Source organism: Schistocerca nitens, chromosome 7 (assembly GCF_023898315.1).
Source record: "Schistocerca nitens isolate TAMUIC-IGC-003100 chromosome 7, iqSchNite1.1, whole genome shotgun sequence".
NCBI classification, from domain to species: Eukaryota; Metazoa; Arthropoda; class Insecta; order Orthoptera; family Acrididae; genus Schistocerca; species Schistocerca nitens.
In genome coordinates, this window is record NC_064620.1 from 455200644 (window position 1) to 455220600 (window position 19957).

The 19957-nt window shown below is 39.9% G+C and overlaps 1 pseudogene; it reads left to right on the top strand.

Annotated features, from left to right (window-relative positions):
• LOC126195684 (neural-cadherin-like) overlaps positions 1–19957 on the top strand; it is a 296356-nt pseudogene that overhangs the window by 181804 nt on the left and 94595 nt on the right.

Below are 19957 nucleotides of genomic sequence, written 5' to 3' on the forward strand. Positions count from 1 at the left end.
GCTTAAAAAACACACTAATACACATATTTAAAGGGTAATCTGTACTAAGCTAACTGTTATAATGTAAATAACTTATCTTCATGACAGCACAAAAATTCACACATCTTGCCTAGCATAGAGCTGCCAACTCGAGGCCCATAAGTTGATAAGGGAGTCACATTAAAACAGCACTGATTCTCATTTAGAGTAACGACAATGTTTTAATTACCAACCAGTTGCAAAAACACGAGACATAATGCATGCACACATTACAGAAAAGGCAGCCTCTGTACCACTGAGTTCACAGTGTAAGTCTCAGACGGCAGCACTGTATAAACAACTGGAAAGTGCATCAGATACAAATATAAAAGTATTTACTTTATGAATCTCTTGCTACTAGTGGTGCAACAGAAGTAACAAAATACTTCAATGATCAGGGACTCAAGGTGAAAGTCACCAAATCTCAACTACTGACATTTAAAACAGGCAGTTCTCATCACAACAATATGAATAGTGTGTGTAATATCTCCGCAACAAAAAATGGTAACTGTAAATTCCTGGGTGTATATGTTGATGAAAATTTGCGGTGGACATAGCACATTAATTTCATATGCGGAAAAGTCAGTAGTGCCATATATCTCCTCAGCCAGCTCGCAAAGATAATTCCTAGCCAAGCACTGAAATTAGTATATTATGTGACACTTTACCCCTTTCTCAATTACGGAATTGAACTATGGAGCTGTGCAGCTGATGTACATTTAAAAAGAATACTACTACTACAGAAAAGAGCAATAAGACTTATACATGTGATGGGACATAGAGATTCATGTTGTGAAGTGTTTGTACAGCACGAATATCTGACAATATATTCTCTGTACATCTTCAAAATAGTTGTATTTTTTATAAGTCAACCAACAGAAGCTATCAAGGGCAGTGATGTACACGATCACAACACTAGAACAAATTGTAACTATTTCTGTAACAGAACAACGTTAAAAATGACTGATAGAAGTCCATATATCAGTAGTTTGATTTGGTATAACAAGCTACCAAACTCTCTAAGAATGTACACAGGAAATGTATTTAAAACAAAATTAAAATCTTTTCTAATAGAAAAATGTTTATATTCTTTCAATGAATTTTAAGATAGTGATTGTAACATGAGGCATTAGCATATCAGTTGTAATGTGATAAATGTAAAAAATAGACATAAGAAGCAATAGCTACAGAATATAGTGTATTTTATAAGTATAAATATAACCATAATATTAAGTCTGACATTTGCAAAAGCCATCATTACGATGGCTCCACACAAAGAAAATTTAAATAAATAAATAAAGAACAGGGTGTTGATTCTTCTGGAAAACCTGGAATTCTCAAGGAATTACATTTTACCTGGAAAAATCAGGGGAATATCAGGAATTTCATAAAATCACAAGGAATTCTGCACTTTTTTCTTGGCATGAAAACTGAATTTCATAAATCTCAAATTTTAAAATACTTAATATCTCAAAGTGTGTTAATTATATTAATATTATTCAATACAAACTATTGATGTTTAAAAATAGTGGATAAACTGCAGCGTATGGCTGGTATATAGCTCAAATGAGAATAGGGAGCTTCTTGACACTATCTTCCTCCTTACCTTTGGAATACTCCTTTTTTTTTCTAAGTTTGAGTAGCCATGCTGAAGAAACAGATACAACAAACCATTTTTAATTGATTATTACAACAGAAATATATGCTTCTGTCATTAAGGTACTGTGACATGGTGTTGCTGTAAACTCATTTTCTTTTAAACTAAGTAATGTATAGTAGCGGAATACAGTGTTACATTTTATTCATCCTGTCAACTCAGTGCTAGAGGAGAAAGTATAGAAATATTAGTAGGATTATACTAGTGACACTGCTGCTTCAAAATTCTGCAGTGTGCAATGCAGAGGAGCTTTCCAAACTTGAAAAAAACATGTTTTGACAGATAAAGGAAAGCATTTATTTAAGAGATTCTGATAAAAATGTTAATAGTGTCTTATAATAAACACAAGTAATGGTTGATGGGAAGGTGGAATTAGTACTACTGTGTTACAAATTACTGATAAATGAGTTGTTATTTGGATTGATGTGTTCCTCTTATCTCTATAGTTTTGTATTCTCAGTGCATGTTTCTGATATTGTGATTATTTCTGGTATTTTTAGTTCATAAATACATGCATACTTTTGTTGTTTTGTGCACATCAGTCTGCATTTTAGTCATATTCTGTCAGAGACAGCAAAGGACTTGGAGGAGCAGTTGAACGGAATGGACAGTGTTTTGAAAGGAGGATATAAGATGAACATCAACAAAAGCAAAATGAGGATAATGGAATGTAGTCGAGTTAAGTCGGGTGATGCTGAGGGAATTAGATTAGGAAATGAGACACTTAAAGTAGTAAAGGAGTTTTGCTATTTGAGGAGCAAAATGACTGATGATGGTCGAAGTAGAGAGGATATAAAATGTAGACTGGCAATGGCAAGGAAAACGTTTCTGAAGAAGAGAAATTTGTTAACATCGAGTATAGATTTAAGTGTCAGGAAGTTGTTTCTGAAAGTATTTGTATGGAGTGTAGCCATGTATGGAAGTGAAACATGGACGATAAATAGTTTAGATAAGAAGAGAATAGAAGCTTTCGAAATGTGGTGCTATAGAAGAATGCTGAAGATTAGATGGGTAGATCACATAACTAATGAGGAGGTACTGAATAGAACTGGGGAGAAGAGGAGTTTGTGGCACAACTTGACTAGAAGAAGGGGTCGGTTGGTAGGACATGTTCTGAGGCATCAAGGGATCACCAATTTAGTATTGGAGGGCAGCGTGGAGGGTAAAAATCGTAGAGGGAGACCAAGAGATGAATACACTAAGCAGATTCAGAATGATGTAGGTTGCAGTATGTACTGGGAGATGAAGAAGCTTGCACAGGATAGAGTAGCATGGAGAGCTGCATCAAACCAGTCTCAGGACTGAAGACCACAACAACAACAACAACAACAATAGCAAAAGACTATTCAAAGTAGTCAGCACTGATAGATTATTAAAGAAAATTTATGTTATTTCCTAAGTAGCTTCCCATCATATAAATGTACCTCAACAGCATTACTTGTTCACTAATTCAAATATTTTCAACAGAAGGCGCTAATGGCCAAGGCTCTGCAATTATATCATCATTGAAGTCTTTCGACCGAGAAGAACAGAATGAGTACTTTGTACCTATATTAGTGACAGACTCTGGTCATCCTCCACTCACAGGGACCTCAACAGTGAGGATCATAATCGGTGATGTCAATGACAACAAGATGAAACCTGGGAATAAAAATATATTAATTTATAAGTACCAGGTAAAGAACATTTCCATGTCCTTCCTATTAAAAATATAAGTAGTTGAGTTTCTCTCAAAAGTAAATAATTTAGGATGGAATGAATTTTGTTGTGGAAGGTTGTGTTAAAAACTGTGTTTCATGAATCCATAAGTGGTATATAAACTATAATTAGATATTATATTATATTTCTTCTAATAAGTTTATCTGCCATGTGATTAACGATCAATGTTTACTGCCATGGTGCTTTATGCTAAAGAAAAAAGCAAAAAGAAAAGAAATTTCCATATTGTTGATAAGAACATAGCTTTCACTGCTTTTTTTGACTGATCTTCCAAAACGGTAAGTTCCCTTGCTGAATCCTGATGACACTGCTTCTTGGCTGTTATTTTGCATGTAATGCATATAAACATTCTTGTTATGGATTGTGATTTTTTTTATGAACAGGAAACTCAAAAAGTTTTTTTTTATTTTTCATACCTTATCATAGGTGTTCAATATGCCTCTCTTGAGATACACAGCATAAGTCAGTGCAAAATTCAAATTGTTCCCTTACTGTGGTGAGCATGTCGTGAGTTAAGGTTCCACAACTGCTGTTATGCAATCTCTAAATTCATTCATTGTTGTTGGTAATGGAGGCACATAAACAGAGTCTTTTATAAACCATCACATAAAGTCAGGTCTGGTGACCTTGGAGGCCAGTAATGTAAGACTGAATCATTTGGTCCAGTGTGGCCGATTCATCTACATTTACATCTACATCATACTCCGCAAGCCACCTAATGGTGTGTGGCAGAGAGTACTTTCAGTGCCACTATCTGATCCCTCCAACCCTGTTCCACTCGCAAATAGTTTGTGGGAAGAATGATTGTCGGTAAGCCTCTGTATTGGCTCTAATTTCTCGAATTTTCTCCTCGTGGCCAATAGGTGAGATGTATGTGGTGGGAAGTAATATGTTGTCTGACTCCTCCTGAAAAGTGCTGTCCTGAAATTTCAATAGTAAATCTCTCTGTGATGCACAACATCTCTCTTGTAACATCTGCCTGTGGAGTTTGTTTAGCACGTCAGTAACACTCTCTCTCCAGCTAAACGATCCCATGATGAAACGCACCACTCTTCTTTGGATCTTCTCTATCTCCTCTATCAGTCTTACCTGATATGGATCCCAGATAGATGAAAAATACTCAAGGATTAGGTGAACAAATGCCTTATAAGCCACTTCTTTCGTGGATGAGTTACATTTCCTTAAGATTCTTCTGATGAATCTGAGTCTGGTGTCACTATCTGTTTTATATGGTCATTCCACTTAAGGTCACTCCGGATAGTGATGCCTAAATATTTTATGGCAGATGCTGTCATCAATAGTGTAGCTGTACAGTAGTAGGTTTCTTTTCCTATGTATATGAAATATGTTACATTTATGAGGGTTAGAACTTTAATAGTGTCAACTATTTATTTACAGCTCGTACAGAATAGATACGTGTTTCAAAGTTTTACTGCCCTTCAAAGTACTCACCAGCATTGTGTATAACCCATTTCTAGCGCTGTGGAAGTCATAGGATACTCTTAGCAGTGCCAGTTGTGTTGACAGTTCGAGCAGCGCGGTCTGTTGCCTGACGAATTTGTAGCAGTTCTGAAGCGAATGCCGTGAAGTGTTTCCTTCAGTTTAGAAATCAAGTTGAATTTACGAGGGCCTAAGTCAGGGGAGTGCAGTAGGTGGTATAGCACTTAGCAGCCCCATCAGCCAAACAAATCAGTAACAGCTTGCACTGTATGTGCTTGAGCATTGTCCTGCAAAATGATGGTCAAGTCCAGCAGAAAATGTCATCACTTCTATCTATATGCTGTTCATCTTTGAAACAACCTATGGCCAGCTTAGAAACAGAAGTGATGACATGTTCTGCAGGACCTGACCATCATTTTGCAGGACAATGCTCAAGCACGTACATTGCAAGCTGCTGTTGTTGTTGTCTTCAGTCCTGAGACTGGTTTGATGCAGCTCTCCATGCTACTCTATCCTGTGCAAGCTTCTTCATCTCCCAGTACTTACTGCAACCTACATCCTTCTGAATCTGCTTAGTGTATTCATCTCTTGGTCTCCCTCTATGATTTTTACTCTCCACGCTGCCCTCCAATGCTAAATTGGTGATCCCTTGATGCCTCAGAACATGTCCTACCAACAGGTCCCTTCTTCTTGTCAAGTTGTGCCACAAACTCCTCTCATACAGTAAAGCTGCATGCCCTCAGGAAAAATTACGGCTGTAGTTTCCCCTTGCTTTCAGCCGTTCGCAGTACCAGCACAGCGAGGCTGTTTTGATTAGTGTTGCAAGGCCAGGTCAGTCAATCATCCAGACTGTTGCCCCTTCAACATCTGTCTCTAAGCTGGCCGTAGGTTGTGTTTCAAAAATAAACAGCATATAGATAGAAGTGATGACATTTTCTGCTGGACTTGACCATCATTTTGCAGGACAATGTTCAAGCACATACAGTGCAAGCTGTTACTGATTTGTTTGACTCATGGGGCTGCTAAGTGCTATACCACCTACTGCACTCCCCTATAGATAACTGCACCATCTGTGAATAGCCTAAAAGAACATCTAATGCTTTTTACTAGATCATTTATCTATATTGTAAACAGCAACAGTCCTATCACAGTTTCCTGTGGCACTCTTGATACTGCCTTTACATCTGAACGATTCATCGTTCAGTAATCCTTTGGTTTAAAAATTCCCGCAGTTCCAAATGCTAGTGTGTTGGTGCCCAATCCTGTTGGTAAATGAAGTCATTTATTTGAATCAGTCTCTAACTGTGGGAAAAGAAAGTTATCAAGGTATGTGCTTACTGTAACAGTGTTCTCGGCAAAGGAAAATGGACCATGCTCCTTTTCCCATGAAACTGCACAAAACTTATTAAATTTTGGAGAGTCCCTCCCATGTTGCACAGCCTCATGTGGTTGTTCCATACCACATATTCTCACATTATGACAGTTGACCTTCCATTTAAATGGAATGTTGCCTTGTCACTAAACACTAAGCGTGGAAGAAAACTGTCATCCTCCATCTTGCCAAGAATGAAATTACAGAACTTCACACCTTCACAAAGAGCTTACAGTAGCTGAATTTTGTATGGTTTCATGTCTAAATATCGACACAACACACGCTATATGGACATCGAGGGCATGTTGAGCTGTCAAGTTGCAAGGCGAACAGATTTCTGTGGACTCCTTGTGGAACCATGGCAGATACATTCAACAACTGTGTCAGACACTCGGGGAGGGCCCAGTGATTTGCCTTTACTCAAACAACTTATTTATTGGAGTTATTCATGCTATTGTTTAATGCTTTGTGTTGTAGAAGGATCCACACCATACCTAGTACAAAATCGTGCTGAACAGTTATTACTGACCCGCACTAAGCAAAATGTAGAACTCAAAACACTTTCTATTGTCCCATCACCATTTTTACTAGAACTGAAGTGGACGCACACTGCTGTTACCTAGCAGGAATCATGTAAAACTGGAGAGTTTGCTCATCCAACAGTATGTTCTTCATGCACATTTCGCAGATAACATTGATTTTATTTGATTTGATTTTATCAGGGAAGCAAAAACAACATTGGTCAAGCCCACTGCTGCCCACACCAAAACAGAGTTTACTGTGTGTTATCATTCCCTACTTCCCCCATGAACCATGGACCTTGCCGTTGGTGGGGAGGCTTGCGTGCCTCAGCGATACAGATGGCCGTACCGTAGGTGCAACCACAACGGTGGGGTATCTGTTGAGAGGCCAGACAAACATGTGGTTCCTGAAGAGGGGCAGCAGCCTTTTCAGTAGTTGCAGGGGCAACAGTCTGGATGATTGACTGATCTGGCCTTGTAACATTAACCAAAACGGCCTTGCTGTGCTGGTACTGCGAACGGCTGAAAGCAAGGGGAAACTACAGCCGCAATTTTTCCCGAGGACATGCAGCTTTACTGTATGATTAAATGATGATGGCGTCCTCTTGGGTAAAATATTCCGGAGGTAGAATAGTCCCCCATTCGGATCTCCGGGCGGGGACTACTCAAGAGGACGTCGTTATCAGGAGAAAGAAAACTGGCATTCTATGGATCGGAGCGTGGAATGTCAGATCCCTTAATCGGGCAGGTAGGTTAGAAAATTTAAAAAGGGAAATGGATAGGTTAAAGTAAGATATAGTGGGAAATAGTGAAGTTTGGTGGCAGGAGGAACAAGACTTTCGGTCAGGTGATTACAGGGTTATAAATACAAAATCAAATAGGGGTAATGCAGGAGTAGGTTTAATAATGAATAAAAAAAAATAGGAGTGCGGGTTAGCTACTACAAACAGCATAGTGAACGCATTATTGTGGCCAAGATAGACACAAAGCCCATGCCTACTACAGTAGTACAAGTTTTGCCAACTAGCTCTGCAGATGATGAAGAAATTGATGAAATGTATGAGGAGATAAAAGAAATTATTCAGGTAGTGAAGGGAGACGAAAATTTAATAGTCATGGGTGACTGGAATTCGTCAGTAGGAAAATGGAGAGAAGGAAACATAGTAGGTGAATATGGATTGGCGGTAAGAAATGAAAGAGGAAGCCACCATGTAGAATTTTGCACAGAGCATAACTAATCATAGCTAACACTTGGTTCAAGAATCATAAAAGGAGGTTGTATACCTGGAAGAATCCTGGAGATACTAAAAGGTATCAGATAGATTATATAATGGTAAGACAGAGATTTAGGAACCAGGTTTTAAATTGTAAGACATTTCCAGGGGCAGATGTGGATTCTGACCACAATCTATTGGTTATGAACTGCAGATTGAAACTGAAGAAACTGCAAAAAGGTAGGAATTTAAGGAGATGGGACCTGGATAAACTGAAAGAACCAGAGGTTGTACCGAGTTTCAGGGAGAGCATAAGGGAACAATTGACAGGAATGGGGGAAAGAAATACAGTAGATGACGAATGGGTAGCTCTGAGGGATGAAGTAGTGAAGGCAGCAGAGGATCAAGTAGGTAAAAAGACGAGGGCTAATAGAAATCCTTGGGTAACAGAAGTAATATTGAATTTAATTTATGAAAGGAGAAAATATAAAAATGCAGTAAATGAAGCAGGCAAAAAGGAATACAAACGTCTCAAAAATGAGATCGACAGGAAGTGCAAAATGGCTAAGCAGGGATGGCTAGAGGACAAATGTAAGAATGTAGAGGCTTATCTCACTAGGTGTAAGATAGATACTGCCTACAGGAAAATTAAAGAGACCTTTGGAGAGAAGAGAACCACTTGTATGAATATCAAGAGCTCAGATGGCAACCCAGTTCTAAGCAAAGAAGGGAAGGCAGAAAGGTGGAAGGAGTATATAGAGGGTTTATACAAGGGCGATGTACTTGAGGACAATATTATGGAAATGGAAGAGGATGTAGATGAAGATGAAATGGGAGATAAGATACTGCATGAAGAGTTTGACAGAGCACTGAAAGACCTGAGTCGAAACAAGGCCCCGGGAGTAGACAACATTCCATTAGAACTACTGATGGCCTTGGGAGAGCAAGTCATGACAAAACTCTACCATCTGGTGAGCAAGATGTATGAGACAGGCGAAATACCCACAGACTTCAAGAAGAATATAATAATTCCAATCCCAAAGAAAGCAGGTGTTGACAGATGTGAAAATTACCGAACTATCAATTTAATAAGTCACAGTTGCAAAATACTAACGCGAATTCTTTACAGACGAATGGAAAAACTGGTAGAAGCGGACCTCGGGGAAGATCAGTTTGGATTCCGTAGAAATGTTGGAACACGTGAGGCAATACTAACCTTACGACTTATCTTAGAAGAAAGATTTTAAAAAGGCAAACCTACGTTTCTAGCATTTGTAGACTTAGAGAAAGCTTTTGACAACGTTAACTGGAATACTCTCTTTCAAATTCTGAAGGTGGCAGGGGTAAAATACAGGGAGCGAAAGGCTATTTACAATTTGTACAGAAACCAGATGGCAGTTATAAGAGTCGAGGGGCATGAAAAGGAAGCAGTGGTTGGGAAAGGAGTGAGACAGGGTTGTAGCCTCTCCCCGATGTTATTCAATCTGTATATTGAGCAAGCTGTAAAGGAAACAAAAGAAAAATTCGGAGTAGGTATTAAAATTCATGGAGAAGAAGCAAAAACTTTCAGGTTCGCCAATGACATTGTAATTGTCAGAGACAGCAAAGGACTTGGAAGAGCAGTTGAACGGAATGGACAGTGTCTTGAAAGGAGGCTATAAGATGAACATCAACAAAAGCAAAACGAGGATAATGGAATGTAGTCAAATTAAATCGGGTGATGCTGAGGGGATTAGATTAGGAAATGAGACACTTAAAGTAGTAAAGGAGTTTTGCTATTTAGGGAGTAAAATCACTGATGATGGTCGAAGTAGAGAGGATATAAAATGTAGACTGGCAATGGCAAGGAAATCGTTTCTGAAGAAGAGAAATTTGTTAACATCGAGTATAGATTTAAGTGTCAGGAAGTCGTTTCTGAAAGTATTTGTATGGAGTGTAGCCATGTATGGAAGTGAAACATGGACGATAACCAGTTTGGACAAGAAGAGAATAGAAGCTTTCGAAATGTGGTGCTACAGAAGAATGCTGAAGATAAGGTGGGTAGATCACGTAACTAATGAGGAGGTATTGAATAGGATTGGGGAGAAGAGAAGTTTGTGGCACAACTTGACTATAAGAAGGGATCGGTTGGTAGGACATGTTTTGAGGCATCAAGGGATCACAAATTTAGCATTGGAGGGCAGTGTGGAGGGTAAAAATCATAGAGGGAGACCAAGAGATGAATACACTAAGCAGATTCAGAAGGATGTAGGTTGCAGTATGTACTGGGAGATGAAGAAGCTTGCACAGGATAGAGTAGCATGGAGAGCTGCATCAAACCACTCTCAGGACTGAAGACCACAACAACAACAACAAAATCATTCCCTATGTCTCTAATAAAGCCAACCAATGCCCTTGCCCAGTGTAAGGAGATCCTTTACCAGTGCTTTGCTAGACATGGTTTCTTCAGGTCGGGTTGATCTTAATATTCTGTGTCTTTTAATCTCCAATGCCTCGCAGTAGAAGATCCCCATTCTATGTAAGTTTCATTTCTCTTCTGTTCAAGCCCAGGATTGAGAGACTTTTCTTAGAACATGGCTTTGGCATCAATACCTTGCCATGTTTTTGTTTTTGGACCTTAGCCCAATATTCTGCATGCTGTCTTCTTGTCTAGTCTTGTAGTTTTATTTTGATCATCGCTTTGGTGATTGTCAGGACAGGTTCCTCAGGTAACATAATAGTTATGATTTTTTTAAATTGGGTGATTGTTTTTGATACACCCTGTATTAATTTAGGTACATGTTCATCAAGATGAGCAGAACTGTAATGGTTAATGCAATGTGTTGTGTATAAGTAAGTAGAAATAAAAAATGTTACATCTGCTTGTCATATCTAGTGGCTTAGTGTGAAGTGAAATAATTTTTATTGGAATCTATTATGCTTAGTTAAGTTATCATCATGACAAATGAGAGTGTAAGCTGTCTCCATTAACAGCCCTTCCAGATAGAAACAGGAATACCTTACACATTATAAATCTGAGGATTGATAATTGCCCACCTTCAGTAGAAACATTATTTAAAGTACTGATAAGTAATTTCATTAAGTGAAAGTATCTTCATAGACAATATGCAAAAACTTCAGTATCTCAGGAAGTTACAACATTTATGCAAGTAGAACTAAAAATAACAGAGGTTTTGAATCATCTCTGTTAAAGATAACTGCTTGTGTTTCACATAAACCTTACCACAGTTACAATGCCATTGGAAAATATACTGCTATAATAGCACAAATATATGTTTATCATATGTTCTGTGTAATGTAATTATTGCGAGGCTATTAACAAATATGCATGTATATTTTTGTGCATGTTAATGTATTTCCATACTGATATAAAGGATCAAACTCCAGAAACAGATATTGGGAGGATATATGTTCAAGATCCAGATGACTGGGATTTACCAGATAAAAGATTTTACTGGCAGACATATGAACATCATAGATTTAAAATAAACGAGGACACGGGAATGATTACAATGAGAAGCAGTACTCCTGAAGGAGTGTAAGTTCAGTAATATCATATTACTTCCATCCTAAATCTCTCAAGCATTTATTTAGTTTATGAACTCTGTTCTCCTAATTCTATTAAAATGATTCATAATTTTCAGATATAATTTATTATTCAGAGTCTGTGATCATAGGTACTCACAGAATAACATCACAGCAAGTGTAACTGTCACTGTTAAGACATTGCCATATGAAAAGGTTATTAATCCGGGATCCCTAAGAATTTCTGGAATATCTGCTGAAGACTTTATAAGAGAGAGGGACTATGTGGTAAGTTACATATGTACATAATGTCTCACAATGAACTCAATGTTTTTTTCACTATTAGTACCTAATCAGTTGTTTTCCTTCCTCACAATATTCTTTCTTAGGAGAGCAAAATGGGTCTTCTTAAAAGTAACTTGGCAGCAACACTTAGCATTGGAAAGAAAACTGTTGACATATTCAGCGTAAAACAGCACCGAAGTCATCCACATATACTTGACATCTTCTTTTCCATTGATGCTTGGAGACTTTATAAGCCTGAGAAAATCAATGCACTTCTGCAAATGCATCATGAAGAGGTAATTTGTGTCTGTAGTATGTTTATTGGTGTAATGGCCCAACAACATTAAAATTATCGATGCAGATTATTACTGTTATTATTATTATTATTATTATTATTATTATTATGGTTTCAGTCACACAGTTGCAGTTATTTCCAGTGGATTAACACTTGTATTCTCATTAAAATTAATATACTCATTATGAAAACATCCTTAAAAAACCATTAGAGTGTTTCATTAATTTCAGAAAACAGAATTGGCTCCCTTTTTGTAATATAACTTCTACGCAGGTGTCCCAATTTTAAAAGAATAATTATAATTCCACGAACAAATCTTCTACAGCTAACAACAGGTACAGGGGGATCATAAAGTTTCAGTTTCTTAACACTGTAAAAAAAGGAATTGCTCAATCACAATCTATCACAATTGAATGGAATGCATTATTATTAAAGAAGAGGGAAATGTTATGGCAACCAGAAGAATTTAATGATTTTCTCACAAGATAAACTTCAAAGGAACTTATCTTTTTGAATTTTATAATAATTTTCTCCTGATCCTTGTCAGACATTGAACCAATGCCTTTTTTGATACTCTTGACTGTCTGGAACTTCTGGAGAGCTACTCATGCACAGTCACTGTTCTTGTAAAACAGATTTGCCAGCAATGCATAATCCTGCATTGAGAAAGTCATGCAGAGCACCTCAGATACAAACTGAGAAACAGCCGTGTACCTCACATCTTTTATTTTGCGTATTCTGCTGCTTACAGCGCCATCTAGTAGAAAAAGTTTTGTTAAGTTTTTTCCCATAACATTTCCCCCTTCTTCGATAATATTCTGTTCAAATTTCATGTCTGTCACATAAACTTTGTAAGTGAGAAAATTAGCAGTGGCCTTTTCCATTCATCCATCTTTCAAAGGTAGTCACCAGCAGTAAATTAAGAACTGTCTATCGTGACACAATTCACTCATATCATCTACATCTACATTTATATTCTGCAAGCCACCCAACAGTGTGTGGCGGAGGGTATTAATTAGGTATGTAATTGTGGAGATGTGCTGCAGATATAAATCTCAATAGATTATTGGTAGGACCTACTCCACATACTAGTGGTCAAATATGACATAAGAACATATGAAACAAAATATTTAGAATGCAGTTAAAATCATTTCTTGCAAAAAAAAGGTTAATCTTGGCTTGATAAATTTTAAGCAGCAGGACAGTTAATTCCTTCTCTCACTTATAATTCACTACAGAGTCAGTTTCTTAAACAAGAATTCTCTTAGTTTGTATAAGACTGGTTTATCATTATTCTTACCACCTACATCTAGATCTGCAAACCACTTTGAAGTGCATGGCAGAGGATATGACCAATTGTACACTTACTAGGACCATTTCCCACTCCATTCATATATGGAGCACAGGAAGCATGATTGCTTAAACACTCTGGCACACTGTAATTAAACTAATCTTGTGTCTGCCATCCATATGCGAGCATTACATAGAGGATTGTAATATATTGTTAAAGTCATCCCTTACAGTTGCTTCTAGAAATTTCCTAAGTAGGTTACCAAGGGATGGTATGCATCTTTCTTCAGGCATATGGCAGTTCCGTTGCTTCAGCCTCTTCATAAAACTCTCCCATGGGTGAAAGAAACCTGTGAGCATTCATGCTGCCCTTCTTTTTATCCATTCAATATCACCTATTAGTCCTATTTGGTATGGGTCCTAGACACTTGAGCAATGTTCTAGGATGGGTTGCATGAGTGTTTTGAATGCTGTCCTCTTTGTTGACTGATAGCATTTACCTAGTATTCTACCAATGAACCCAAGTCTGCGACCTGCTTTATCTAAGACTGATACCATATGATCATTTCATTTCATATCCCTGGAAACTGTTACACCCAGGTATTTGTAAGAGTTGACTGATTCCAGATATGACTCATTAATAGTGTAGTTATAGAATACTGCAATGACCAAAGCAGCACCACAGACACACAAAATAAGAATAACCAGTTAGTACTGTAAAACAAGCAATTTTGTTCCTACTCAGAATACGCAGTAGGTCAATAATAATTGTCAATTGGGGAAAGAACTCCATCTAAGTCTGAATGATACTTAAATGAATAATTCCCAAATAGATTTCCAAAACAAAAATAGAAGTCACTGATAAACGTTATCCCTAGTAAGAATGAACAACCACTTGACTCTCCAAAATCCTGCAGAGCATAAGTCATTACAGCAACTATTTGACATTAGCACAGATTCTAAATTCAACCAGAGTTATACTGTCCCTGAGAAGAAGTGAAGGTTTCTGTGGTGAGTGCTTGGCTACTCATAATCATGCTTCAGTGTTGATCGTCCAGGACAGGTGTTGCAGCTGGAACTGGTTTCTCTAGTGCTGGGCAATCACTTAAATTCAGCCTTGGGTGATAGATACTTGCTCTGGACTTCCATGAACATGCTGTTAGCATAGGCAAAGTGCTGCAAATCCAGCACTGCCAGTGGTGGTGAAAATACAGCAGTAGGCGATGGTGGCATCACACATTCCAATGTGGATTCACACGTCAACATACCAGTGTTTATATGTTTGTTGATGTGTTTATTGATAAACTGACCCATGTGTGGAGATGGTGGTGGACCTATAGTACAGCAACCTACTGGTCACAGCTGTATTCCAGTTGGATGCCATCATATGGAACAGCATAGAACCATCTCGACATCTGGTCGTTTCATTGTGATGAGTTTGTCTGCTTGTGGAGATGTCTCAGGTTCATCAAAGTTGACAAGCACATTTCTGTTAAGGCCATGGCCCTGTCCTTGGAGCTGTGGTCGTGCTGTCTAAGGGTTTCCCACTGCAACCACTGCTAATGGTGCCTCAGCTGCCTGTCTGGATCATGGAACAGGTGGGGTGCCTCAGGAAAAGAACCCTGTCAGAATCATTGTTAGAGAGGCAGGTTCCCCATCACATATGGAGTTGATTAATATGTCTGGATGCCTTAGCCTGATTTTGGATCTCAACTGCAGAATTTCTCGGAAGGTGAATGATCCGAGCTGGGACCCACCAATGTTTGCCCCCTTATGAACACTGCTGCCAAGACTGAAAATGATGCAGGTAGCCTGTTAGCAGTATATCGCTATGGGAACCAGCTTGACAGCAGATGGCTTGGTCCACTTAAGTGACCATGGAGCCCCTCTGAGGACTGGCACCATCTTGAGGTGTGGTATGATAGGAAGCAATAAACAGTCTTAGTGTGCTTGTTGTGTTGTATTTGTTGTGCTCTTGCTGTATCATGGCCATATGTATCTTGAAGGTGCAGACAAAACATTCTGTGATGCTGTTGGATGCAGGATGGAAAGCAGTTGTTTGCACTTGTTGGACCCCATTGTCCTCACAAAGCTGTTTAAATTCCATTGAACAGAACTGAATACCATTGTCCATACTGATTGTTTTCGGTAAGCCCTCAATGGGGAAAATGTGTGCCAGAACTTGAATAATTTTGGCCAGCATCATGGACCACATTCTTGAAAATTATAGGAATTTGCTGTAGGTGTTGACAAGGGCGCACCAGCCATTGGGCCCCCAAGAAAGCTCCTGAAAAATCCAAATGGATCGATGACCATGGCTGTGTAGGAAGAGGCAACTACAAGCACCTCCTAACTGGGACCACATGGTGTTGGCAAGAGCAATAGTTGGCAAAGGCGTGCTCAATATCCTTATCAGTGCTTTGCCAATACACTTGCTCCTAGGCCATCTGTTTTATTAAAACAATTCCCCAATACCCCTGTTGGAGCAGTGCATGGCTTTGGAACTGATGACTCAAGTTTCCTCATTGCCACTCTGGAGGAGGACCCCCTTAAAGATGGAGAGCTCATGATGGCAGCAATATGCTGCAGTGTTCAGAGAGGGCTGAGTTGGCATCCCTTCGCTCACAGCTGCAAGCGGCGCTGACTTCGGTCGTGCAGCTTGAGGCTGTTGCCAATGGGCACCACTGTGGGGAGCCGGACTTGGGTATCACGGGGATGTCAACCTTGTCCCGTCTGTCCCCAGATCAGTCTGCCGCTGTGGTTGCCCCAGTTGCTGCCCGCAATGGGGCTGAGCCCTCGCCTGTGGTTGATTGGGAGGTCACTCCAAGGCGTGGCAGGCAGCGAAAGTCGTCCCCGGAGGCTGATCAGAAAGCCTCGCCGGTGCGTCTGACAAACAGGTTTCAGGTACTGTCTCTGGCTGAGCCAGATGCAGATGCCTGCCATTTTCCAGAGGATGATTCTCAGCCCTCAAGGTCCAGGTAATCACACAGGGTGGGCTTATTGGTAGTTGGGAGCACCAATGTTAGGCACGTAATGGGGCCCCTTAGGGATATGGCGGCTAAGGAGGGGAAGAAATCCAGTGTGCACTCCGTGTGCATTCCGGGTGGAGTCATTCCTGATGTGGAAAGGGCCATGAAGAACACAGGGTGCAGCCAGCTGCAGGTGGTGGCACATGTCGGCACTAATGATGTGTGTCGCTTTGGATCTGAGGAAATTCTCTCTGGATCCCAGCGGCTATCTGATTTCGTGAAGGCTGCCGGTCTTGCTTTCAGGATGAAGGCATAGCTCACCATTTGCAGCATCATTGACAGAACCGACTGCGGACTTTTGGTGCAGAGCCGGGTGGAGGGTCTGAATCAGAGGCTCAGACGGTTTTGCGACCATGTTGGCTGCAGATTCCTTGACTTGCACCATAGGGTGGTGGGGTTTCGGGTTCTGCTGAACAGGTCAGGAGTTCACTACACTCAGCTGGCGGCTACATTGGTAGTGGAGGCTGTGTGGCGTGGACTGGGTGGTTTTTTAGGTTAGAGGGCCTCGGGAAAGTACAGGGTGGGCTGCAACCTCAAAGGGTGCATGGCAAATACAGGACGTGCTTGGATCAAGGAACAGTCGGAATTGTAGTTGTAAATTGTTGTAGTTGTGCTGGGAAAGTCCCTGAGCTTCAAGCGCTAATAGATAGCACAGAAGCTGAAATCGTTATAGGTACAGAAAGCTGGCTAAAGCCTGAAATAAGTTCTGCAGAAATTTTTACGAAGTCTCAGACGGTGTTCAGGAAAGATAGATTAGGCAGAATTGGTGGTGGAGTGTTTGTGTCTGTCAGTAATGGTTTATCTTGTAGTGAAGTCGAAGTAGATACTCCTTGCGAATTGGTATGGGTGGAGGTTATACTTAACAGCCAAACTAAGTTAATAATTGGCTCCTTCGACCGACCCCCAGACTCCGATGATATAGTTGCTGAACAGTTCAGAGAAAATTTGAGTCTCATATCAAATAAATACCCCACTCATACGGTTATAGTTGGTGGGAACTTCAACCTTCCCTCAATATGTTGGCAAAAATACTTGTTCAAAACCGGTGGTAGGCAGAAAACATCTTCCGAGATTGTCCTAAACACTTTCTCCAAAAATTATTTTGAGCAGTTAGTCCACGAACCCACGCGAATTGTAAATGGTTGCAAAAACACACTTGACCTCTTAGCCACAAACAATCCAGAGCTGATAGAGAGCATCATGACTGATACAGGGATTAGTGATCACAAGGTCGTTGTAGCTAGGCTCAATACCGTTTCTTCCAAAACCACCAGAAACAAACGCAAAATAATTTTATTTAAAAAAGCGAATAAAGTGTCACTAGAAGCCTTCCTAAGAGACAATCTCCATTCCTTCTGAACTGACTATGCAAATGTAGACGAGATGTGGCTCAAATTCAAAGATATAGTAGCAACAACAATTGAAAGATTCATACCTCATAAATTGGTAAGAGATGGAACTGATCCCCCATGGTACACAAAACAGGTCCGAACGCTGTTGCAGAGGCAACGGAAAAAGCATGTGAAGTTCAGAAGAACGCCAAATCCCGAAGATTGGCTAAAATTTACAGATGCACGAAATTTGGCACGGACTTCAATGCGAGATGCCTTTAATAGGTTCCACAATGAAACATTGTCTCAAAATTTGGTAGAAAATCCGAAGAAATTCTGGTCGTATGTAAAGTACACAAGTGGCAAGACGCAGTCAATACCTCCACTGCGCAGTGCCCATGGTACTGTTACCGACGACTGTGCCGCTAAAGCGGAGTTATTGAACGCAGTTTTCCGAAATTCCTTCACCAGGGAAGACAAATGGAATATTCCAGAATTTGAAACACGAACAGCTGCTAGCATGAGTTTCTTAGAAGTAGGTACCTTAGGGGTTGCGAAACAACTCAAATCGCTTGATACAGGCAAGTCTTCAGGTCCAGATTGTATACCGATTACGCTGATACAATAGCTCCCTACTTAGCAATCATATACAACCGCTTGCTCACCGATAGATCTGTACCTATAGACTGGAAAATTATGCAGGTTGCACCAGTGTTTAAGATAGGGTATTAGGAGTAATCCATCGAACTACAGACCTATATCATTGACGTCGGTTTGCAGTAGGGTTTTGGAGCATATACTGTATTCAAACATTATGCATCACCTCGAAGGGAACAATCTATTGATACGTAATCAGCATGGTTTCAGGAAACATCGTTCTTGCGCAACACAGCTAGCTCTTTATTCGCACGAAGTAATGGCCGCCATCGACAGGGGATATCAAGTTGATTCTGTATTTCTAGATTTCCGGAAAGCTTTTGACACCGTTCCTCACAAGCGAATTCTAATCAAGCTGCGGGCCTATGGGGTATCATCTCAGTTGTGCGACTGGATTCGTGATTTCCTGTCAGGAAGGTCGCAGTTCGTAGTAATAGACGGCAAATCATCGCGTAAAACTGAAGTGATATCAGGTGTTCCCCAGGGAAGCATCATGGGACCTCTGCTGTTCCTGATCTATATAAATGACCTGGGTGACAATCTGAGCAGTTCTCTTAAGTTGTTCACAGATGATGCTGTAATTTACCGTCTAGTAAGGTCATCCGAAGACCAGTATCAGTTGCAAAGCGATTTAGAAAAGATTGCTGTATGGTGTGGCAGGTGGCAGTTGAGGCTAAATAACGAAAAGTGTGAGGTGATCCACATGAGTTCCAAAAGAAATCCGTTGGAATTCGATTACTTGATAAATAGTACAATTCTCAAGGCTGTCAATTCAACTAAGTACCTGGGTGTTAAAATTACGAACAACTTCAGTTGGAAAGACCACATAGATAATATTGTGGGGAAGGCGAACCAAAGGTTGCGTTTCATTGGCAGGACACTTAGAAGATGCAACAAGTCCACTAAAGAGACAGCTAACACTACACTTGTTTGTCCTCTGTTAGAATATTGCTGTGCGGTGTGGAATCCTTACCAGGTGGGATTGACGGAGGACATCGAAAGGGTGCAAAAAGGGCAGCTCGTTTTGTATTATCATGTAATAGGGGAGAGAGTGTGGCAGATATGATACGCGGCTTGGGATGGAAGTCATTAAAGCAAAGACGTTTTTCGTCGCGGCGAGATCTACTTATGAAATTTCAGTCACCAACTTTCTCTTCAAATGCGAAAATATTTTGTTGAGCCCAACCTACATAGGTAGGAATGATCATCAAAATAAAATAAGAGAAATCAGAGCTCAAACAGAAAGGTTTAGGTGTTTGTTTTTCTCGCGTGCTGTTCGGGGGTGGAATGGTAGAGAGATAGTATGATTGTGGTTCGATGAACCCTCTGCCAAGCACTTAAATGTGAATTGCAGAGTAGTCATGTAGATGTAGATGTAGATGTCTCAGTTGTGGATGAGCTTTCTGTCAGCTGGGCCCCGTGTGAGACATAGTGCACCACTTCTTGCTGAACGAGGTCACTGAGAATCAGCTTGACTATGAACTTTGCATTAATGGCCAACTGTGTGACTGCTTTCATGATCTCTTTTGCTGCCTGAAAATAGACGTCTGGTGTTACATCAAAGGATGCATCATGACATACAGATAAGTGAAAGAGCATATCCA